Source organism: Lepidochelys kempii, chromosome 5 (genome assembly GCF_965140265.1).
Source record: "Lepidochelys kempii isolate rLepKem1 chromosome 5, rLepKem1.hap2, whole genome shotgun sequence".
In the NCBI taxonomy this organism is placed as follows: domain Eukaryota; kingdom Metazoa; phylum Chordata; order Testudines; family Cheloniidae; genus Lepidochelys; species Lepidochelys kempii.
In genome coordinates, this window is record NC_133260.1 from 23613680 (window position 1) to 23639431 (window position 25752).

Sequence of the window (25752 nt, forward strand, 5' to 3'; positions counted from 1 at the left end):
AATTCTGGATTATGTTTACTTTATCTTCCCCGAGTCTCCTTTCTTCTGGATGATTTTTCCCACCTCCAAGTTCTTCTCCCATTCCCCCTGTTAACCTCTCTTGTTTTCTTTTTTAATCTTGATCTCTAATCTTCTTCCACTCCGACTCATTACACGGAGTCTGATTACTTTGCCCTCCCTCCCGCCCCCGTCCATCCTTTGCTGGTTTACTTCCTCTTTCTTTCCCATCACACCCCTTCCTAATTCTCTGCTCTTGCCCCTGCCTTGCTGTTCGGAAGTGCTGCTTCCATAGCACTGTCTGCCTATTAGAGACTGAAACAATCTGCTTCTCCAAAGGTCAATCAGATTTCCTAGGAGCAGGACAAGAAACTCTGTGAGTAGCTGCTTGGGGGACGGAAGAGGAGGATCCTTTGGAATAAGGAAGCTTCCATATAGAGTTGCCAACTGTCTAATCTTAGAAACCCAAACACCCTTGTTCCACACCTTCCCCAAGGCCCACCCTTTCTCCGAGGCCCTGCTCCCCCACTCACTCTAGCCCCCTTCCTTCTGTCACTCGCTCTCCCACACCCTCTCTAACTTTCACCAGGCTGGAGTAGGGGGTTGAGGTGCAGGAGGGGTGTGGGCTCTGGTCTGGGGGGGGGTAGGGCCGAGGGGTTTGGTGTGTAGGAGGTGGCTCCAGGCTGAGCCTGAGGCTGGGGGTTGGGGTGCAGGATTGGAGGGAGTTTGGGTGCAGGTTCTGGGCTGGGGCAGGGGGTTGCAGTGGGAGGGGGTGGGAGGGGCACCACTTACCTCAATAGCTCTTGAAAGCAACGGCACATCCCTCTGGCAGCGGCTCCTAGGTGCGGTGCGGGGGGGGGGGGTCTTAGCGCACTGCCCCTGCTCACAGGCACCACCTTCACAGCTCCCACTGGCTGCAGCTCCCAGTCAATGGGAGCTGCAGACTCGGCACTTGGGGCAGGGGCAGCGCATGGAGACCCCCTGGTCCTTCCCCAGGGGTCTCAGGGATGTGCCAGCCACTTCCAAGAGTGGCGTGGAGCCAGGGCAGGCAGGGAGCTTGTCTTAGCCCCTCTGCACCACTGGACTTTTAATGCCTAAAATCTCCTGGTTTGGCTGCAGTAGCCTCTGGGAGATGAAGCCTGATTCTGGGAGACTCCTGCTGAAACCGGGAGGGTTGGCAATTCTACTTCCATACCTTGTTATAGTTCTGATGTAGTAGTCCATTTGGAGGTTTTCCTGTCTTGGGTTTCTGGTGATGTAAGACTTGGTGTTGTCAACAGCATACCTTGAACAGCCTGAGGGATGAAAGCCTTGAGGAGGAACATAGTGGCCTGAAAGACTGGGTCTTTTTGCTAATTCTATCTATCCAAGGTACTTTTATCACTTCATTGCTACAGTATCTGAGTGCTCATAGTCTTTAATGCATTTTTGTTCCCTGTTCCACAGAGTAAATCACGCTCCTTGCTTGCACACAGAAAACAGCAGCTCAGAAGTATGGGAACTCACTGTGGCTGTCCTGTTTACTCCTAGTGGACTAGATCAGGGTTGAAAAAGAAAACTCTTCTTCCAGTTGAAAACTGTAGTGCAATATAATACTTGCCACACTTCATCTACCCTTTTTTAGGATGGACTTAGGTCAGGTGAACATGGTTGGCAAAAGGCTGAAATGTCAGCTAAGGAGCTATAATTTACAGCTGGGATTTTTCAAATGGGCCTAAACATTTAGGTGCCTGAATCCAATGAAATTCAGTGAAAGTTGGGTGCCTAACTCCCTTGGGCTCATCTGGAAAGCCCAGCCTATGTGTCGGCTGTAGTGCTTGGAAAACTAATTGATCCATTCAAGTACAATGTGGGCTCCAAGCGTGCTAAACCTTAATATTCTAAGTCTGGTTTCAGTGCAAATGGCAGGAGTAATTCTAGACAGCTTTTTGGTAGAGCATTTTTCTTACATCCTAATGAAAGGGTTTATCCCTTCACTGTAATGACTTTTCTCCAGTTTTTCCAGAGTAAAAATTGATGGTATCAGAGCTGCTTTTCCCATCACCCAGAATGTCTCCGACTGCCTGATTTCCTGCTATTGCTATTACAGTTTTTTTTTTGTTTTTTTTCTTTAAAACCCAAACCCTAATCCCCCTTCCCCTCCGCAATGATCTCAGCATTCAGGATTGCTGCGATTTCAAAATTAAATCCCACTAATCACATGCTTGATTCTTCTCCAACTAAATTACTCAAAGAATGTATTCCTGAGACAATTCCTCTGGTGACCAGAATTGTTTTGTTCATCCTCTGGCAATGGGTGTTATGTTGCTTGCTTTGAAAATGGCTACTATTACAGGCCTTTGCTTAAAATAAATAAATAGACTAAAATCTGCACCGGTTCCAGATGCATAGGTCTAGGACTGATTAGCCATTTTTGTCAAACATTCTTGAACAAGAACTTGTTTTCTCAGTTGCGTAGCATTTAATTACATATAATCTCTGAGGAATTTCTGAGGGCTTCATGAGTCTTCAGAGGGCTGAGACAACATTAGCGGAGGCTTTCAATCATTGACTTATGATGTCTCACTTGAGTTGTTAGTATTAATTCCTCTGAACTTAAGTGCTATTTGGGCACAGTAAATCATGCCCTTCTGAAATGTCTTAGCAATTCTGCTGGGTTGTCTGACGTACTGTGCCAGTAGTTTTATGCTTATTTTGCCCAAGGTCATATTGAGCTTGAATTGTACCAGGATTATGTTAGTCTGATTCCCAGTTATAGACCTGTTTTATTACAGATTCTGACTCAATCAGCGGTTAAATTGAATCTAAAACTTTTTGTGTTAATATTTGCACAATTAGCACTTACTGATTTTTTCTTTCCTTATTTTTTTTTGTAATGACAACAGTATCCTTATACTCTCGGTGCCCTGAAGTTCCCCTGATTACAGATAGCTGTTTGGAATCTATACACACACCATCTCACTTAACTGCTTCACTGTTCACCGAATGCTAGCACTAGCAAATGTATTGTAGGGAAAAATCCTTCACTGGTAGGAGATAGAGCAAATGGCCTGAAAGCTCTTTTCCCAAGGTAGATGTGCCTTTATTGACCTACTTGATATCACTGAAGTGTCTAAATATTTTACTTGCAATGGACCTGATTTTTAGGCTCAATGAACTACAATTTTGTACTTGCAATGAAATGCATGTACAGTTCCCATTTAGATGCCTAGCTCTAGTAAGAAACCCAAGTCAGATTCTGGTCTCCGTTATGCTTGTGGAAATCCAAAGCCATTCCACTGACTTGGCAGAACAACATAGTCACTGAAGTTACTCCAGATTTGCACTAGTGTAACTGAAAACCATTGCTTAGTCTCCCATATACTGCATTGTCTTTTAGGTTATAATAGAACCAACATAGTGGAATTGCATTGCTTTGCCATTCAAGAGACCCAGCCAGCTTTCATTCCCAGACCTAGTCTTTTTAATCTTGGGCTCAACAGAGGCTAGAAGAGCTGCAGAGGAAAAATACATTGCCATCTGCCACGCTACTGCTGACAGGAAGAGTCCTGGCCAGTCCTCTCTATGTGGTACAGAAACATATATGCAAAACGCAAATAAGCAGCCTACTCTGGCCCCAGGAGTCTTACCCAAGTCTCCTGCAGTGGAAGGCTGGACTGACACTAGGTTGCTGAGTTGGCCTGAAAAAAAACAATTTTAATTCTCTAAAAAAGATCAATGACAAGAAGATACCATAGATTGTCAGTCATGTTTACAGCATGTAACATCAGAAATGTTCGCACAGCAAATACTATAACTGTTGGCATGCTAATTACAGGAAGAGTTAGTGTACTGTAAATCAGTACCAGAAATTTGCAGATGCCTTTACAAGTGAGCACATACCACTCACTGAGACTTTCCAGACTTCCAGAAACAGATGGGTGGCAGTTGCAGAGATAAAAAAAATCTGTATTTGGTTCTCAGCATGTCAGATTAATAGAATAGATATAGTTGATAACAAAGCAGAAGTAGGGCACTTTGCCATATGTCATAAGTTATTTATTCCCTATGGTAGCCAGAACATTAACAATATCCTACAACGTTGGAGCTGAATGTTCCTTAATATACAGAAGCTGGTTGGCACTGAAAGATTATTGTACCTTTTCACCTTAGAATGGCATCCACTGTAAAACTGGAGTTTCTTACGAGGCTGTGGTATCTTCTCCTTGTGTATGTCCCTCTGTAGGTTTTCTGTGATGTTCATGGTGAACATGTTGTGCCTACTATTGCGCTCTCTTGGTATCAAAAATCAGTGGTTAAAATTGATCTTGATAGGCGGGGGGAGCTTGACTGTTTTGGTGGCTGTCAGTCTTGCCATCATGTGGTGATGTACTGTTGCATTATCTTGTAATGTAAGTATCCATCTAGAGGAGAATAGGGATGAAGGGGAAAAAAGCATTCAGGTCCCAGATAGGTTTGTAGTCAGACGGACAAAGTATCTGTGCATGCAGTGGTGTGGAGCTGCATAGGGGAACATTCCTAGCACTTTTAACCCCATTTCTATCAAGATTAGGAACATTCCCAGGATGCAGAACATGAATCAATCTAAAAGTAAATGAAAATATGATGCCCGGTGGGCTCTTCTTCCCCAGAAAGCTTTGGAATCCTCCATATGACTTCTGGCATTTTAGAAAACAGTTATTTCAAAAGCTATTTTACACATATTCTATGGATTATGTAATATATTCCCCCCCAGAGTGGGGGGCAGGGTGTACCTGCACCTCTCTTCCTGTAGGGAAGGGGAAACAGCCAGAGACAGCAGTGGTTCTACTTTCTCTCTTCCCCCAGGAAGGGAGGGGAAGACTGTGGGATTGGGCAGATCTTCCTTTAGAGGAGGTGAGTAGGAGACTCCCAGATAGGACAACTTTTCTCCCCCCCCTATAAATTACTGCTCCTGCCTTCTGATAGGAAAGGCAGCGAGCTCCAGAAATTCCTTATCTGGACATCAACTCCTCCTGCTACTCCCACTTCCGATGCCCCTAACTGGCAGGTGAGAGTGGGGAATAGAAAGGGAGGAACTCTGAAGAACCAGAGAAGGGGATGGAATTGGGGTTTGAGGGAGAAAGTGAGAAATTGCTTTAGAAGCACAGGAAGGACTATTTGACAATATATTTTTCTCTTCCTTACTTTGTGTCTGAGTACACCAGCTTGAATCTACTTTGTTCCTCATCGGTAGGAAAATCAAAGGTTCTTTTAACACTTGACATAATAGGAAGAGAGATCTCAGTGTGAGACACATGAGGGGAAAGTCAGACTGGGGTGAAGAGGGGAGACATCTACTTTTCCTGGGATATCCTGTTCTTGTTATGGCTGCAATGGAAGCTCCTGTCATCTCCCAGTCTGCAGCTGCATGTCTAGCCCTTTCTCTGTTGTTTCCAAGGGCTGAGTGATTCCATCTGTCTCCTAATGTCATACACAGGCATGGATTCTCCAGGTGCACTTACAGGCTCAGAAGATGTCTACTGGCCAAGAAGGAGCTCTGCTTGAAGACCTGGATGTGGCTGATACAGGAGGGCTTGCCAAAAATTCTATTGTACAACTGTTTTGTTTCAGTCTTCTGGAAAAGGTCCCTGTCAAGGCTGAAATGGCCAAGTAGAAAGTATATGCAATGTGCTCATTACTGGAATATGAGGAGGGCCGAAAAGCTGTAGAGCTGAATCCTGAACGCTGGCTACTGCTGGAGGCTGTGGATGGGGAAAAGATTTCTGAGCTATAGCTAGAACTGGAGGCTTTTGTGAGTGCTTCCAACTTTCACTCGTCATGGCCTCTTTGTCAGCCTGCTGAGCAAAGCTCCAGAAACTCCCTATGCTGATATAGAAAGCTGATGTGTAGAAACTGTTTGAGCCAGGTTTATTCTGATGGTCCAGCCCTGGAGGTGGAAAGTCCATTCAGAGTCCTATGTGGAGGGTGCCTCCAATTTCTCTTTCACTAAGGAGCCTGCAGGTGCCAACACAGCCCCCCAAAATGGGTGATGCTGATAAGGGAGAAGACATAGCCAGGGCAGCTGTGGGGGATGTGCTGATTCAGTACATCCTCTAGGCAAACTCCTCTGGCAGGATCCCACAGTGGAAATGAAAGCTGTCTTCCTTTGGCAGACCCTTTCAGGAGGGCGTTGTTAGAATACGGTCTGACTTTACCCTGTTGGTGAAAGGCCCTGAGTAAATGGTCCTTTTTGACTCAAGGCAGTGCAGTCTGCATCTCTTGGCATCAGCAGCAGTGGATTAAGTCCCTGATTTTACAAATCATGTATTGGTGATAAGGTTTCCCCTCTTCCCCAGCAGAACTCCAAGATGTTTAAGGTCTGGGTGACCTTTAGACCTTAGTGGCAGAATTTTCAAAAGTGTTGAGCACCCAGCAGCTCCCATTGATTTCTCTAGTTCCGTATCTATGATCCCTCTCATCACAACACTTCCCAGTTTAGCAGTATCTACAAATGTCATTTATGTTTACCCCCATACTCTTCCCTGTGTTCTCCCTACTAAGGCCTTGTCTATATACAGTTTTTGGATAGGTAGGTCAGTTAGGGTGGTCTGTGTTTGTTTTTTATTTGTTCACTGAAATAGTTATACCAGTCCAAACCCTAGTGTGGAGGCAGCTATGCTGCAAAAAGCACATATATATATAATCTCGATATAACTGCATTCACATTATGAGGGTTGTATCACTAACTATGCTAATATAGCTAAAGTGGTATAACTTTCTAGTATAGATAGGGCCTAAGAAGTAAACACAAGTGTGTGTACAGACCCTTCTCCTGTTCACTCAGCAGCGGAATGCTCTCCCTCATTTTCCTAGTTACCATCTTAATTAATTAGCCTCTTACAGTTTGTATGGCAACTTCCACCTTCTCTGTATGTGTGTATATATCATCTTACTATATGTTCCATTCTATGCATCTGATGAAGTGGGCCATAGCCCACAAAAGCTTATGCTCAAATAAATTTGTTAGTCTCCAAGGTGCCACAAGTCCTCCTGTTCTCTTTGCTGATACAGGCTAACACGGCTGCTACTCTGAAACCTCTCATTTTAGAGAGAGATTCACCCATTATTTTTTTAAGAGGCTAGTTCCATAAACATTGCAAGCGTGATTCTCTTCTCTCACTGATATACCACTACTGGTATAACTCAGCTGAGCTCACCTCCTGATTTACACACCTCAGGTCAGCATTGCAACTTACACCTTACCCATTTCATGGTTACACTTCCTTTTGATTTGTAAATCTCCCCCTCTTACTCCGCCCATCCCCCCCCCTGTTTTTTGGCCTTCCCTGCTCCTTTTTCCTCTTTACATGCAGTCTAGGAAAACCCCAGGTGCAGAATGTAATCAAGTTAAACAAGCTACTAAATCACTTAACTGTGTACAGCTTAACCATTCAGCAAAGAACAAACAAAAGGAGTGAATACTGGAATGCCACAGTGTTCAATTTAAATGCTAAAACTTTACTGAGGGCATGGGTACATTTGCAGATGTAGAGCGCTTAGAGTTAAACCAGCCTTCGGAGAGCACAGTAAGGAAAGCGCTGCAATCTGTCCACCCTGACAGCTTCAAGCACACAGGCGTGACCACATTTGTGGCACTTGCCGTGGCATTGGGAGCAATGCATTATGGGCAGCTATCCCAGCATGCAAGTGACTGCAATGTGCTTTTCAAATGTGGGGGGTGGGGTGGAGTGTGACAGGGAATGTGGTGTGTGTGTGGGGAGAGAGAGTGGGTTTGTGGGGGGTTGAGAACATATCCGCATGCCGTCTTGTAAGTTCAGACAGCAGCAGATCCCCCGCCCCTCTCTCTCACACAGCATTCCACACTAATGGTTGCTTTGTCTCAGAGCAGATAAGCAGCTGGCTGTCAGAAATGGAGCTTTCAAAGGGCATATATGCATTCCTGCAGCGATTCAAAAACAATAAGAGTGGCCACTTGACTTAAGGAGATTATGGGACGTTTCCAGAGGCTGATCAGAGCACAGTAATGCAACACCTCGTTCACCCTGGCACTGCAGCACTCCAGCTGGGGCGCAGCAAACGTTATTCCACTCGCCACGGTGGAGTACCAGCAGCCCTGTAGCCACAGACTCAAAGCGCTCCACATGCCTTGCCAGTGCAGATGGGTAGTGAGCTAGTGCACCCGGGGCTCCTTTATTGCGCTGTAACTCGTAAGTGTAGCCAAGCCCTAACATAAATTGAAATACATTGTGTAAAGTGAACCCCTTCTCAGTATAACAGCTCTCCTCCACTTGTATTTCTACAAGGCCAAATAGCTAACATATAAACACAAAATGGCAATTTATGGGGCTGATTCTCCCCTGTCTTGCATCTTGTGTAGACAGTCAGATCTGCAAAGTGAGTGTAACATGGGTGTAAAATGGGAGAATGGTTGTGTTTCACCCTACTCTGCTCTCACTGGGAGAGGAAGTGACCTAATAACGTAACCTTCTAGGAGCCATCTGTAGGAGTTGAGAGTACTTAGCAACCTGCAGAAGGTGCTTAGCAACTCACAGGGTCAGGCACATAGGCCCAGATTTTCAAAGGTATTTAGGTGCCCAACTGCCTTTCAGGAGCTGGGCAATTGAGACTGGTGTTGGTACTTCTGGAAGTCAGGCCCAAAATGTGCTAGCAAAGAGCTCCTAGGCACTACTATGATGTAATTGTCTTTAGAAGTTCTCTCTCTGGTAAGAAGTACACTAAAGTTGCCATATCTGTTGTCCAATCCTCTGGAGAGGTAATATAGGTGCAAACAAAGGAAGAAATTCTTTACAAATGTTCATAAATTTGTCTTCTGTTTGGCCTGCTGGATGCAGGCAGTCTTCCCGCTGCATCCATGGGATTGGGAAGTCATGGAGACAGCAGACTTTGTTGTTAAATTCCTCATGCTGGTTGGCATCTTCTACTCACCTTTTCATACCAGTTCTAGAGGGGATACTCAGGCAGCATGTGACATACTATGCCTGCACCTCCACTCACCCATCCCGTCCCATTTGTTTCCAACTGAAAAAAGGGACACGGTCATATTAAAAATGAGCTCAATTCTAACCCGCTCCCTCACCCTTACATGCCACTCAGGCAGTGTAGAGGGACCTTACAGGAGCTGCAAATGCTGGATAAGAATTCCCCCAGTGCAGGGGCAGTGCAGAATGAATATAAACAGCCCAACACTGCCCCTGACGTGGGTTGTTTGCTGGGGTCAGGGCTGGGGATGGAAGAGGAAGTGCCCATAACTAAGGCTGCAGGTTGGTCACGGAAGTCGCAGATTCTGTGACCTTCGTGACTTTTGCAGTGGCCGGTGCAGCTGGCTCAGGGACTGCCCGAGCCAGGCAGCCTCTGGATCAGCAGCACCAGCAGTTTGGGTATGGGAAGGGGCTCAGGACTGCAGCAAGCATTGGGGTGTGGGACGGTGCTTACCTCGGGGGGACTCCTACCGACATGTCCCTGCAGCTCCTAGGCAGAGGGGTCAGGAGGGCTCCACATACTGCCCGTGCCCGCAGGTGCGGCCCCCGCAGCTCCCATTGGCTGCAATTCCCTGCCAATGGGAGCTGAGGAGTCGGCGCTTGTGGTGGGAATAGTGTGTGGAGCTCCCCTGGCCGCCCCTCCCCCTAGGAGCTGCAGAGACATGGCAGTCAGAGCCAGGTAGGGAACCTGCCAGCTCCGCCAATCCTCCCCACCCCCAGCATGGGTCCCGGGCCACACGTTGCCCAATGCCCCCCCCCCCGGTCCATGTGCCGCTGCCCCCACAAGCAGTAGCAGGGGGTCTGGATCACTTTCCGCCACCTGTTCCCTCCCCACCAGTGCCAGCGGGGTCCTCGGTCGTGTGTCGCTGCCCACTCCCCCCCTCCCAGTGCCAGCAGGGATCCTGGGCTGCCTGCCGCTTCCTCAGCACCAATGGGGGGCCCGGGCCATACACCACTGCCTGCCTCCCTCCCAGCACCCATGCTGCTCCCGGAGTGTCCCCCCAGCACCCATGGCCCCCTGGCCCAAGTTTTAATTAAGGGTATATAGTAGGGCTGTTGATTAATCGCAATTAAATCATGTGATTAACTCAAAAAAATTAATTGCAATTAAAAACATTTAATTGCGATTAATTGCAGTTTTAATTGCACGGTTAAAGAATAGAATCCCAATTGAAATTTATTAAATATTTTGGGATGTTTTTCTACATTTTCAAATATATTGACTTCAATTACTACACAGAATACAAAATGCTCACTTTATATTATTTTTGATTACAAATATTTCCACTGTAAAAATGATAAAAGAAATAGTATTTTTCAATTTACCTCATACAAGTACTGGAGTGCAATCTTTTTATCGTGAAAATGCAACTTACAAATGTAGTTTTTTTTTGTTACATAACTGCACTCAAAAACAAAACAGTGTAAAACTTTAGAGCCTACAAGTCCACTTAGTCCTACTTCTTGTTCAGATGACTGCTAAGACAAACAAGTTTGTTTACATTTACGGGACATAATATTGCCCGCTTCTTATTTACAATGTAACCTGAAAGCGAGAACAGGTGTTTGCATGGAACTTTTCTAGCTGGTGTTGCACGGTATTTGTGCCAGATATGCTAAAGATTCATATGCCCCTTCATGCTTTGGCCACCATTCCAGAGAACATGCTTCCATGCTGATGACGCTCATTAAAAAAATAATGCATTAAATAAATTTGTGACTGACCTCCTTGTGGGGAGAATTGTATGCCTCCTGCTCTGTTTTACCCACATTCTACCATATATTTCATGTTATAGCAGTCTCTGATGATGACTCAGCACGTTGTTCATTTTAAGAACACTTTCACTGCAGATTTGACTGAATGCAAAGAAGGTACCAATGTGAGATTTCTAAAGATAGTGTCACGGAGTCCCCGGGCGATGCTCTGGAACTTCTCCCTTGGAAGCCAGGCAGGATGCTGGTGAAGTCTCCCTCCTGTGAGCAGACTGTCTTCAGGGCAAGAAGCTCACACAGCTTCCACCTTCCTGGGTCTGACCTTGGAGCATTCAGCATCCTCTGCCCCTCCGTGCGCTTCCCACAGCCAGTCCGCCCAGGCGCGGTCCTGGGGAAGCCAGAGGGTCCTGCACCCCAACTTCGGAGTCAGACATGACTCTTAGCCAGCCAGTAAAACAGAGGTATATTAGATGACAGGAACATGGTCTAAAATAAAGCTTGTAGGTACAGAGAACAGGACTCCTCAGCTGGGTCCATTTTGGGAGGCAGTGAGCTAGAAAACCACGTCTGCACTTCACTCCTCATCCCCATCCAGCCCCAAACTGACTCCCACTCCAGCCCCTCCTCCTCTGGGCTTTGTCCATTTCCTGGGCCAGGAGGTCACCTGATTCTTTTGTTCTCCAACCCTTTAGCTCTCACCTTGCAGGGGGGAAGGGCCAGGCCATCAGTTGCTAGGAAACAGGGTGTTGGCCATTCTCTGTGTCCAGACCCCTGCACACACGTGCCCTCTAGGGGTCTGCAATGATCATACACCCTTATCCCACCACCTAGATACTTAAGAAATGCCTAGGGGAAACTGAGGCACCCCTACAGTATTCAGAGGAAACATTAAGAACAGTCCCACTTCATCACAGATAGCTACAGCACTCAACCCAAGGTTTAAGAATCTGAAGTGCCTTCCAAAATCTGAGAGGGACGAGGTGTGGGGCATGCTTTCAGATGTCTCAAAAGACCAACACTCCGATGTGGAAACTACAGAACTTGAACCACCAAAAAAGAAAATCAATCTTCTGCTGGTAGCATCTGACTGAGATGATGAAACTGAACATTCGTCAGTTTGCACTGTTTTGTATCGTTATCGAGCAGAACCCAACATCAGCATGGACACATGTCCTCTGGAAAGGTGGTTGAAGCATGAAGGGACATATGAATCTTTAGCACATCTGGCACGTAAATATCTTGCAACGCCAGCTACAACAGTGCCATGAGAATGCCTGTTCTCACTTTCAGGTCACATTGTAAACAAGAAGTGGGCAGCATTATCTCCTGCAAATGTAAACAAACTTGTTTGTCTGAGCGATTGGCTGAACAAGAAGTAGGACTGAGTGGACTGGTAGGCTCTAAAGTTTTACACTGTTTTATTTTTGAGTGCAGGGTTTTTTTGTACATAATTCTACATTTGTAACTTCAATTTTAACAATAAAGAGATTGCGTTACAGTACTAGTAATGGGGGAATTGAAAAATACTGTTTCTTTTGTTTTTTTACAGTGCAAATATTTGTGATAAAATAAATATAAAGTGAACACTGTACATGTTGTATCTGTGTTGTAATTGAAATCAATGTATTTGAAAATGTAGAAAACATCCAAAAATATTTAAACAAATGGTATTCTATTATTTTTTAACAGCGCTATTAATTGTGATTAATTTTTTTAATTGCTTGACAGCCCTATTATATAGTGAAAGTCATGGACAGGTCCCAGGCTGTGAATTTTTGTTTACTGTCCGTATCCTGTCCATGACTTTTACTAAAAATACCCGTGACTAAAATGTAGCCTTATGCATAACATTGTGCACTATGGGGATGCAGCCCATAAGCAACCCTTAAGAGTTGCCATAAATTAGAGCTACTTCAAATCATGCTGGGATGGAAGCATTTTAGCTCTGTGACGGGGTGTACTTGCCCCACACTGGACATGAAGGGGTTAACCCCACAACTCTGGGCAGAGGAAGTCATGCCCCCTTGTCCCTGCTCCAACAGTTGCAGCAGAATAAAAGGGAGCAGCCCTGTTCATTCTATAGTGACTGTTGGAGAGGAAGGATGCACCTTGCAGGCTCCAGTCCAGGAGCAACTGGATCCTGAGACCATGAGAGCAGAGGTGCTGAGACCCAGGTAGATGCCTGGATACCTGTGGATGCCCAACAGAGGCTGGAGTCACTGGGAGCAGTGCAGGCTGAGGAACCCGGAGACTCCAAAGACATCCAGACCACAGCATCATGAAATAAGGTAGGAAGTAGCCCAAGGGAGCTAGAAAGTGGACCGGATATCGAACTGGATCTTGAGCCAGTGACTCAGTGGCACGCACACTTGCTACTGCCAGGGCCCTGGGCTGGGACCCAGTGGAGAGGGAGGGCCCAGGTCCCACTACCCTGACCGCCTTTACCCTTACCCCTGGTTGGCGGCCCACATCCCTGACCCTGGCCACTAGGCCAAATAGCCCTGTTAAGGAGGGCAGCCATACCGATTGTGACCACTAGTCCATACAGCCCGAGAGAGTGGGCAGTTCTACTGACTCTGGCCATTGGGCCATACTGCCCTGACAGCAAGGGTGACCCTATTGACCCTGGTCATTGGGCCGTACTGGTCTGAGGCTAAGGGATGGCAGGTAGACTTAACCGTGGGGCTGCAATGCCTGTGCCCTGCCACAAAGGGGGACAAGGTGTACTTGCCCTGCAACAAGCTCTTCCAGCAGTTCAGAATCCAGGTGACCTAAAGCCACTTCTGTACCTCCTAACCAGTCACAGCACAGAATTGGTCTCCATATTTTAATAAAATAGCCTAATCATGTGGCAACAACTTACAATGAATATTTAAACAAAAACCTCAATGTACTCTTCACCATTTGTTTGTTTCCTCATTTTTCTCTGTTTACTCAATGAAGTAGACTAGTCAGTTACACATTTGTTTATAGTGAATTTCTAATCATTTTTACTCTTGAGATGTTAGACACGGGCAAAATACTTCAGTTTTAGGTTTGAAAACACTTCAGAGGAATGTTTATATCCCAACCAATCAATGTTTTTATTTTTGGAATTTAAAAAAAAACGGATTTTTTTAATTTTAGGATTAGCTGGATAATGAGAACATCCACCATTAGATTAGAAAGGGAAAACTATATATAAGGGATATCGTCCCTCATGCTGAAGGACATAAGTCCTTTCTAGACTGGGGTTTAAAGATGTGTTGTTAGAATGTGCTAGTGGACACATTCCAACTAACATTTGAAGAGTGTAGTGTAGACATGGCAGCATATTCTTTAACAGATATTAGGCTGTAACACGACCAGCTTAACATGTGTTAAAGACAGCATGTCTTGTCTACACTAGACCTTTCAAATGTGTTAGGATGTTTAGCTGAGATATTTTAACAACACACTTTTTATTCTAGATGAGATAAGTGATGGAGGTTAGGAGAAGGAATGTCCCATATTGGCTGGCAATTCTCTAATTGTCCACTATGGGGGTCTCCTGTACCTTCCTCTGAAATATCCGGTACTGGCCGTTGTCAGAAGCCCCAACTCAGGAAAGCCTGATTTTAAGCATGTGCTTAAGTCCCAGGGACCTACATAGGACTTAAGCATGTACTTATGTGTTGACATGCCTATGGATGTTTTCCTGAATCAGGGCCAGAGACAGGATACTGGGCCACTGGTTTGATTTGGTATGACATTTCCTGTTCCTAAAAACTTGTCTCACGATCTATACTTTGGGCTTACGTCAACTTGATGGTGTGTCCTTTTATTAGTAATGATTATAAATTAATGCTTAATAAATATAACATTTAAATAGGAAAAAGTGGTGGTGTCATATTGTAAGAATTTACATCAGCTGTAAAGCTCCAAATTCTTCAGATTTACCCTAATTATCTTTCATTTGGGGCAGAGAGGACGGTGGTGCCTGTATGCACATTTGTTGATTTTGATCTTGGAACCTGAACACACAGTTCAGACTGATCATTCAGCTGTTTTTTGTTTTGTTTGCTTGTTTTTGTTTTAATAAATTCTCTGTCTTCTGTACCAATGTACTCTCTGCTACCTATGCCTGATTTTTGGAGCATAGACTTTTATGTGAGCAGCAAATTGCTAGTGGGAAAAAAGCTGGTTTATTTCCTTTCTTTTACCAGTAATAGAGGATATTTCAGAGGAAATTACTATGTATAGCACATGACAAAATATTTTGTTCCCATTGTGCTGGAATGTGTCCAGAACAGAGAAACTATACTTAAGATTACAAAAAAAAAAAGAAAAAGAAAAAAGGGAAATAACAACATGGGGTTGTCTGCAGTGCAATAAGGAAAACAGAAAAACACCAGAAGAGGCAACCTGAGAATATGCTTTCTCCATGTGTTAAATATTTTAAAACATGAAGGTTTTCATTTCATTTCAAAAACAGGAGACCCACTGTTTTTACAATTCCTTATTTTTCTGAGGAGACTGTTCCATTCCAATATTTGTAGGACACGCCACTCCAGTTATAAAGATAGTTGATTGTGGTTACTTTGACAAATGCAGAGGAATCAGTATGTGGCTTGCCTGGATGAATATACAGTTTATTTTTTTGTAAGTAAAATATCTATAAAAACAAGTCAGAGACACAGCCTTGTCATCTATTGTCTGGTTAGTGGTCCATGGTACTGAAAGTACACAGTACATATAAAAATTATATTTCATTAAAAAAAACACATTGCATTGTACTTTGCAATTTTATAGGGTATTATTACAGCTTGTTTTTTTTTAACGATAAAACTTACTCTATTGATTGTTCAGTTTTGTAACTAGCATTGTCATAGTGAAAAAATGTTTTTATGCTTAACAAAGATGAAGTGAGAAAGATATCTGATTAATAGCATTTATTGCCATATCCTGTAGTTCCAAGATAAGAAATGTACGTAATTCCCAGAACACAGTTAGAATAGGCAGCCCTTCTCCACTGAGTTCTTTGGAATCCAGTGCTTCTTTCCTGTACCCAGATCATTTGTATGGGGGAGGAGAGTGACAAAAAAGAAACTATACTATGAAAAATATTGAACCACTGATTCTTTTTAAGGATACCTCTTTATTATTATTTATTTGTGTTACTCTAATGCCTAGAGTCCCCAACTAAGATTGTTGCTAAGTTGTGCTAGGCACTTACCCAGAGAGTTTACAATCTAGCTAGGCAGGAGAAACAGAGGCATGAAGAGACTTGCCCAATGTCACCCAGCAGATCAGGGCATAGAACCCACATCTCCTGCATTAGTGCCCTGTCCACTAGACCATGCTACTGGACCACACGGCAGGACTGTGGTGTCGCTATTGTTGGAGCCCTAAGGGAATCTTTCACCATCATGCTTAGCTTGTGTATGAAAATAAAAAAACAAAGAGAGAACATAATCTTTAGCATGGTTTGTCTTTCAACTTTCAGATCACAATATACACCGAAAGGAATATTTCCCAAAAGGGAAAAAAAACTGTGCCTTTTTTCACACAGCATTTGGAGATTTATGTTGAGTTTTATACTGCAAACTTCTCCCCACCCTCAAAGGAGACCATACAGAAATCAGAAGACAGATAAAAACATCATGTAACCTTATTTTTAAAATCTCATTTTTGTGGGGGCCTGCCTGACACATGATTTTTGCAATGTTATGTGCTGGCCCTTTAAAGGCAGATGTGCCCCAGCACATCTGTTTGGGGCCTTAGTTCCCTCAGCTCCTTTAAGAACAAAGTTCTGGGAGCTGTAATTTCCAGACTGATTGTGTGGCTAGGTTGTGAGCAAGGCATGTTGGGAAGAAAGAAGCAGGATGAAAGGCAGGTCTTGGATTTCAGGAGCTGCATTTTGGTGCAAGGCATGTCAGGGATGGATATAAGGAAGAGCTGCTGGTGGCTCCCTAGAGGGAGCTGAAAATGGAACCCATGAGTTACTGAGGTGAAGAAGCCTGAGAATAGCCTGAGAGGAAGTGGCTCTTGGAAATGTGAATCAGGGAAGTTAACTGCCCACAACTTAGGGTCCTCAGAGGAGAGGGAGTACCTGGACTCCCTTGGCATGACCTAGAGGTGTGCAAAACCCTAGCATGTAATTGGAAAAACTTGGAGGCAGGTAGTGGCTTGGGGAAGTGAAGAATGGCTTGACTACTGATAAGGGGAGATGGAACCCTGTGACCCTAAAGGAGGGTGACAGAACAGGTTGGCTGTGTCAAGAGGTAAAAGTTGTGGCCTGGGGATGGGTGAAGGACTACGAGAGAATCTTGCATCAATTGGGGTGATGGACAGTTGAGCCTGGGGAGGACTGACTGATTTTTGTGTGAGTTGGAACTCTTTATTTGCCCTAGAAAGGAATGACTTTTTGGTTTGGATGGAGGGGCAGCCTATTCTACTAGAAGGGAAACTGAAGAACTAAATTACCACAATTAAATTGCCTACCACAAGAGGGAGACTAGATCACTTGTGGAGTTGAAACTGAGGCATGACCACACCTGCTTCAGAGAAGTTAAGAATGCATTAAATCAGCCCTGGTCTACACTATGAGTTCAGGTCGATTTAACCCTGCACCCATCCATACGACCAAGCCTGTTTTGTAGACTTAAAGGGCTCTTAAAATCGATTTCTGTACTCCTCCCCGGCGAGGGGAATAGTGCTAAAATCGACATCGCTGGGTCGAATTTGGGGTAGTGTGGATGTAATTCGATGGTATTGGCCTCCGGGAGCTATCCCAGAGTGCTCCATTGTGACCACTCTGGACAGCACTCTCAACTCAGATGCATTGGCCAGGTAGACAGGAAAAGCCCCGGAAACTTTTGAATTTCATTTCCTGTTTGGCCAGCGTGGAAAGCTGATCAGTACAGGTGATCTTGGAGTCCCAGAATCACAAAAGAGCTCCAGCATGGACCAAATGGCAGACACTGGATCTGATCGCTGAATAGGGAGAAGAATCCATGCAGGCAGAGCTTCATTCCAAAAGACGAAATGGCAAGGGCATGATGGACAGAGGCTACAACAGGGGCACACAACAGTGCTGCATGAAAGAGCTCAGGCAAGCCTACCAAAAAACAAAGGATGCAAACGGTCACTCCAGGTCAGAGCCCCATACATGCTACTTCTATGATGAGCTGCATGCAATTCTAGGGAGCGCCCCTACCGCTACCCCACCACTGTCCATGGACACCTTCAAGGGGGGAGTCTCAAGCAACAGGGATGAGGATTTTGTTGAGGAGGAGGAGGAGGAGGTTGAGGATAGCGCACAGCAGGCAAGCAGAGAATCCCTTCTCCCCGGCAGCCAGGAACTTTTCATCACCCTGCAGCCAATATCCTCCCAACCCTCCCAAGGCGGGCTTCTGGACCATGAAGCTGGAGAAGGCACCTCTGGTGAGTGTACCTCTGAAAATATAATACAGGGTTTAAAAGCAAGCATGTTTAATGATTAATTTGCCCTGAAGACTTGGGATGCCTTTGTGGCCAGTATAGCTCCTGGAAAAGTCTCTTAACTTGTCTGGGGATGGAGCGGAAATCCTTCAGGGACATCTCCATGAAGCTCTCCTGGAGGTACTCTAAAAGCCTTTGCAGAAGGTTTCTGGGGAGCTCAGCCTTATTCCGTCCTCCATAGTAGGACATTTTTACCACGCCAAGCTAGTAGCAAGTAGTCTGGAATAATTGCAGAACAAAGCATTGCAGCGAATGGGCCCGGGCTTTGGTGGCATTCAAGCAACATCCGTTCTTTATCTCTTTGTGTTAGCCACAGGAGAGTGATATCATTCATGGTCACCTGGTTCAAATATGGGACATTTGTTTAAGGGGACATTCAGAGGTGTCCGTTCCTGCTGGGCTGTTTACCGTTGGCTGAAAAGAAATCATCCCCGCTGTCAGCCACGCGGTTGGGGGAGGCCCGTTCATGCTGAGCTGTTTGAGTTTGGCTGACAGGGATCTTCCCTGATACTACCCATGCAGTGGGGGGTGAAGCGATCATCCCAGAGAATTGGGGATGGGTGCGTTGGGTTGTGCTGCACATTCACCCTAAAACCGCAGCCCCTCCTTTTAAATGGCCAACCCAATGGGCTTTGCTTGGTATAGGAAAGGAGGGCGCTGCTGTTTGAAAGCATTCCCACATGTTATGAAGGTTGAAGAAGCCGAAACCCTTTGCCTTACCATGGCTGCCTGCAAGCCGAATTCTGTTGCCGAGACGAGCATGTGTGATGTCTCACACCAAACCGGCAGGCACTCAATATAAGAGGCAAAATGCGACCTTGTACCAAAAGCACATGTGCTATGTAATGTGAATCGCTTGATTCAGTGTGAAATAGTCTTCCCTTTGTTCTCTAAAATGTATCTTTTTAAATACTACTCTCCCTTTTTTTCCTCCCACAACTGCAAATGTTTCTACACTCCCCCTACCATCTCCGTCCTAGAGACTAGCGCTGATTAGAAGGCGAAAAAAACGCACTCGAGATGAAATGTTCTCAGACCTCATACAGTCCTCCCGCACTGAAAGAGCACAGCAGAATGCATGGAGGCAAACAATGGCAGAGACCAGGAAAGCGTTAAATGAATGCGATGAGAGGAGGGAGGAATGCGATGAGAGGAGGCAGGAGCGCGATGAGAGGAGGCAGGATGCAATGCTGAGTCTAATGGGGGAGCAAACTGACATGCTCAGGCATCTGGTAGAGTTGCAGGAAAGGTAGCAGGAGCACAGATCGTCGCTGCAGCCCCTGTATAACCACCTGTCCTCCTCCCCAAGTTCCATATCTTCCTCACCCAGATGCCCAAGAATGCGGGGGGGAAGGTGGCTACAGGCACCCAGCCACTCCACCCCAGAGGATTGCCCAAGCAACAGAAGGCTGGCATTCAGTAAGTTTTGAACTGTAGTGTGGCCTAGTCCTTCCCTCCTCCCCTCATCCACCACTCCACCCTGTGCTTCCCTCCTCACCCACCCCTCCCGGGTTACCTTGCGAGTTTTCCCCCTTTTTGTGTGATGAATGAATAATGCATGATTTTGAAACAATAATGACTTTATTGCCTCTAAAGCGGTGATTGAAGGGGGGAGGTCGGTTGGCTTACAGGGAAGTAGAGTCAACCAAGGGGGTGGATTTTCATCAAGGAGAAACAAACAGAACTGTCATACCGTAGCCTGGCCAGTCATGAAACTGGTTTTCAAAGCTTCTCTGATGTGCAGGACGCCCAGCTGTGCTCTTCTAATCGCCCTGGTGTCTGGTTGCGTGTAATTGGCCACCAGGTGGTTTGCCTCAACCTCCCATCCCACCATAAACGTCTCCCCCTTACTCTCACAGATATTGTGGAGCACACAGCAAACAGCAATAACAATGGGAATATTGGTTTCGCTGAGGTCTAACCTAGTCAGTAAACTGCATCAGCGAGCTTTTAAATGTCCAAATGCACATTCTACCACCATTCTGCACTTCCTCAGCCTATAGTTGAACTGCTTCTTACTACTGTCCAAGGTGCCTGTGTATGGTTTCATGAGCCATTGCATTAAGGGGTAGGCTGGGTCCCCAAGGATACATATAGGCATTTCAACATCCCCAATGGTAATTTTCTGGTCTGGGAAGTAAGTTGCTTCCTGCAGCTGTTCAAACAAACCAGAGTTCCTGAAGATGCAAGCGTCATGCACCTTTCCCGGATATCCCATGTTGATGTCAGTGAAACGTCCCTTGTGATCCACCAGTGCTTGCAGCACCATTGAAAAGTACCCCTCGCGGTTTACGTACTGGCGGCCAAGGTGGTCCGGTGCCAAGATAGGGATATGCGTTCCGTCTATGTCCCACCACAGTTAGGGAACCCCATTGCAGGAAAGCCATCCACTATGAGCTGTACATTTCCCAGAGTCACTACCCTTGATAGCAGCAGCTCAGAGATTGCACTGGCTACTTGGATCACAGCAGCCCCCACAGTAGATTTACCCATTCCAAATTGATTCCCGACTGACCGGTAGCTGTCTGGCACTGCAAGCTTCCACAGGGCTATTGCCATGCGCTTGTGAACTGTGAGGGCTGCTCTCATCTTGATATTCTTGTGCTTCAGGGCAGGGGAAAGCAAGTCACAAAGTTCCATGAATGTGCCCTTATGCATGCGAAAGTTTCGTAACCACTGGGAATCATCTCAGACCCGCAACACTATGCAGTCCCACCAGTCTGTGCTTGTTTCCCAGGCCCAGAATCGGCATTCCACGGCATGTACCTGCCCCATTACCACCAGGATGTCCAGATTGCCAGGGCCCATGCTTTGAGAGAAATCTGTGTCCATGTCCTCATCACTCACGTGACCGCGCTGTCATCGCCTCCTCGCCTGCTTTTGCAAGTTCTGCGCACACTACAGGATAATGCACAAGGTGTTTGCAATGCTCACAACAGCAGCGGTGAGCTGAGTGGGCTCCATGCTTGCCGTGGTATGGCATCTGCAGGATAGCAGAGTTGCAACAGAAGCAATGGATCATAGAATCATAGAATATCAGGGTTGGAAGGGACCTCAGGAGGTCATCTAGTCCAATCCCCTGCTCAAAGCAGGACCAATTCCCAATTTTTGCTCCAGATCCCTAAATGGCCCCCTCAAGGATTGAACTCACAACTCTGGATTTAGCAGGCCAATGCTCAAACCACTGAGCTATCCCTCCCACCCAACAGATCTGACGACAGATGCCACGAGAATAGATATTTATACAGAACGACGAGAGGACCTGCAAGGTGGATTCATGGCACCAGGAGAGCAAGACAGCAGAGTTGAAGCGGAAGTGGTGGAGGATGACGGTTAGCACCTCGCGCATTTCCTGAGGAAGAACACAAGTCCCCAGGAGCATATAACAGACAACATGGAGAAATTCGCTATTGTCTATCGCTATCGAATTGAGACAAGAGCAGCAGAGTAGAGTTGCAGTGGAAGCGGTGGATGACGACGAAGGTTAGCAGTCCCATTGCACCATCTGCTGACAGCAGTATGGCATCTGCACGGAAAAAAGGTGTGAAACGATTGTCTACCGTTGCTTTCACGGAGCGGGGGGCAACTGACAACATGTACCCCAAACCACCCGCGACAATGTTTTTGCCCCATCAGATATTGGGAGCTCAACCCAGAATTCCAAAGGGCAGCGGAGACTGCGGGAACTGTGGAATAGCTACCAACAGTGCAATACTCCGAAAGTTGATGCTAGCCATGGTACTGTGGACGCACTCTGCCTACTTAATGCGCTTAGTGAGGACATACGCAATCGACTGTATAAAATTGACTTCTATAAGATTGACCTAATTTCGTAGTGTAGACATACCCTCAGTTATAAATGTGCTTGTAAGACACCAGACAAATGTATAAAGTGGGGAGTCCACAGTACAACTTGTCTTCTAAGAGACACAAACCTTACAACCCCAAAATATTAAAACTGCACAACTGTGTAGCCAACTTGTTTTGAAACCATAAAATGTGCTCCATGGGTGTGCAGTTGCAATTCCAGTACTGATTCTGTATACCTCAGCTGGAGGGCAGGAGGGTGAGTTTTTATCTTGCACTCTTTAATGATGTCTTTCTGGAATATGCTGTGTCCAGCCTGATTTAAAATGCAATGAGGTTAATTATCAACAGAGGAAGAGCGTATGATTCCAATTATTCTGCTTCTTAACAGAAGGGTAACCTTTAGTAGACAATTTATGCCTAAGTAGCTTTTTGTACGTCTTCTGTGGAATCTGCGTTGAGCCCTTTAATGATGAATCAGGAAGTCTGGTGTTCAGCAGAGGCTGTCAGTTACTATTTGATTCTAGAAACTTTGTGCAGTTGTTTCCCTGAGCAATTAAGGATAAACAACAGTCCAAAATAATAAACTAAATCCAACAGTAAGGAAGCAGGGAGACATTGTTCTGTTCACAAACCCTTTGTGGATGGCCTGATTTGATAACTTGCAATGAAAATACTTCAATGGGGAGTGTTTCACAGAGATTTACATAGTGGCTTGATATGTTGTGAACCCGATCAGTAGCAGATAAACAGTTCAGTAGTGGTATAAGCAAGGAGACATTTGCACTGTATGTCCTACTATAAACTAGAGTAGAGTAAAAGATTAGGCACTCTGCTCTTCTCACACTTTGGGCCTGATACTGGTCTCAGTGAAGCCAGTGGCAAAACTGCTACTAATTACAGTGAGAATCATTCCTTTAATGAATAAAAGTAGAATTGACCAGTTTGATGGGTGGTAGAGCCATCCGTTCATGGAAGGAAGTGCAGTTATAATAGAAAAGTTTAGTGGCTGGACATGAGGAAGAGGGTATAATTCAGTGTTTTCTTTTTGTATTCAGCTTGGAAGCACAAGCTCCATCCTAAAGCTTGCCCAGTCCAGGCTTTCAAAGTATTGCCAAGGCACATTGCATGAAACCATTACTGCTGCTCAGAAATGGGTCTCTCTCTGGCAGGCCTGCATGATGGAGTAGTATCCTTTCTAGCTGACATAGTCCTGTGCTTCTTGTGCCAGGCAAACTATGAGCACCTTACCTTATGCCGTCAATGGCCAGAGCAGGTTGGGAACCCCATTCCCTCAAAGCCAGCTATTTCAGGCACATCAGCTATGCCCGCTACCTGTGGGTAAACCACATCAGTAATCTCCTCACAAACCTGCACTGCCAGTTGACTGGTTAGCCACCAACCTGTAGCAGTCTGGGATAGCCAGCTTCCAGATGGCAATAGAAATCCACTTCTGGACTGGTATAGCCTCCCTTGTATGTGTACCCTGGTGCTGGAGGGTCTGCGCAAGCTACTCTCACAACTCCATGAAGGTCCTCATGTGGAATTTCTTGAGCCACTTCTGGTCACCCCAGCTCTCTGGGATGTGATTCCACCAGCCTGTACTAGTTGTCCTGCATCACAAGTGCCAGTTTGCATGTGGGGAATCTATAGTGACTGCGGCATGCATTAGTGGTGTCCGTTCTGACATATCAGCATCCACCCCTCATGACTTTCTCTCTGAGACCTGTTGCCACATTCTGAGGGTCACAGGCTGCTTCTGAAATATCCTCCTGTGCCCCATGCCCTCTGTCTGCATCCTGCTGCAATAAGAGAGCAGACAAAAGCAGAAACAGTTCACTAACCTCTGCTGGATCCATATCTCGGTGTGGGTTGGAAGGTTGGAATGGAGGTCATGGACAGAAGTGAGGTATGTGCAGAGCTGGAAGTGCTTTAGTTTACTATACTGGCGGGCTAAGAACATGCCCACATGGGTGTGGGAAGGACAGACAAGTTCTCCCACAATACACATGCCACAATTCCTAGAGTGGCTCAAGTTAGTGAAGCACTAAAAACCTGGGGATACCCAGAAATCCGAGACCCTAACTTGGCTAACTGCTGTGTGAGCGTGGATGCGATACACATGTATGAGTTGATTGTGGCTCTGGAAACCTGGGTACCTGTGCCTGAGTACCCAGACTTTGGTAAACTCTGCAGTGAAGATTTACCCCTAGTCACAACCCCACCGATTTCATGCTGGCAAGTGCAGACAGTAGGCCGTAGACCTTCCCCTCACCCCACCCTCCATGCCCACGGTCCCAGACAGTGCTACTATGGAGCACTAACTGTGCTCTCCACCTGTATTGTAGTTTGCCTTTCTGCAGGGGTTGAGAGGAATGCAGAGGTCTTTTGTGCCATTTCCCCCCGTTGCTCACCTCACAGTTTTAGTCCCCTGTGAGCTGTTTACTGTCAATCCCAGATCCCTTTCAGCATTACTGCTTTCCAAATACCTCCTACCTATTAGACAGCTGTGTTTTAGATTACTTGCCCACAAGGGTATTAGCTCGCATTGATCCAAGCTTAATTTCTTGTCCACATATCTAGTCTAACCACTTTGGATCCTGTTACATTATTTCTGTCTTCACTAATGTTTGCCACACATTTCAATTTAATTATAGAATCATAGGACTGGTGGAAGGGATCTCGAGAGGTCATCGGGTCCAGTCTCCTGCACTCATGGCAGGACTAAGTATTATCTAGACCATCCCTGACAGGTGTTTGCCTAACCTGCTATTAAAAATCTCCAGTGATGGTTTAGATGATATCAACATACTCTTTACTCCCACTTTCAGACCGCTAATAAGAATCCTAAGTAGACCAAGACTAACACTGACCCTAGTAGGCTTCACTGCACACCTAACAGTCCTATTTTTCATTACCAGCAAGTTGTGTTTCAGGGTCTGCAAATAGCCAAGGCTGTGGTGAATCATCTTTCAGGTAACATCTTTTTGCTTTTAACTTCTCCCTAGGGAAAGGTGGCAACCTTATCTTTACAACTTTATGTGACACAGTGTTGCTTCTCAATATACTCTGGCACATTTCTTTATCCAGCACAGCTCTCCCTGTCTTTTTTTGAGTAACAACTCTGCTTTTCTCATGCAAAAGTGTTTCCACTGTGCATAAACAGTTGGAGAAACAGAACAGTATAAGCACTATACAGGCTTGTTTATTGGGCACCTTTATCCAATAAGACTTAAATATTTATTTTATTCTAAAATGGAAGCATGATGCAGAAGTAGACATGAATGAGAGGACAGTTTATTTTCTCGCTTTCTAAAAGAGAAAGTATAACAAAAGCAGTTGGCATCTTCATCTGAGCCCATCCTGTCTTGAATACACTGGGATGCATGCACATCATTTTGTTTTTCATCAGTAGTCTGCAATGTACGCAAGTCAAACGGGGCACTTGGGACTCTTAGTGTCTTGTGCATGCTCTGAGTCTTTAGTTATGTGGATGTTTTCCTTTGCTTTCCGTTTGGAACATGTCTTGTTAGAGCCAAGAAAACTGTCACTGTTTATACATAAGAATAATACTCTCTTTTAAAAAAAGATCCAGGTAGATCTTAAAAAACCCTGAACCCGAGCATTTAATCATAAAATCATAGAATATCAGGGTTGGAAGGGACCCCTGAAGGTCATCTAGTCCAACCCCCTGCTCGAAGCAGGACCAATTCCCAGTTAAATCATCCCAGCCAGGGCTTTGTCAAGCCTGACCTTAAAAACCTCTAAGGACGGAGATTCTACCACCTCCCTA

General features: G+C 45.5%; 2 long non-coding RNA genes across 2 annotated transcripts in view; both read left to right on the top strand.

Moving 5' to 3' along the window:
* The window catches only part of LOC140911185 (uncharacterized), a 466388-nt gene that overhangs the window by 1480 nt on the left and 439156 nt on the right, over positions 1–25752 (top strand). The gene's annotated exons all lie outside the window — the stretch shown is intronic.
* Positions 239–6987, top strand: LOC140911186 (uncharacterized). The gene is made up of 3 exons (XR_012158857.1): positions 239–373; positions 1278–1368; positions 5456–6987. It is a non-coding gene; the product is annotated as an uncharacterized lncRNA (long non-coding RNA).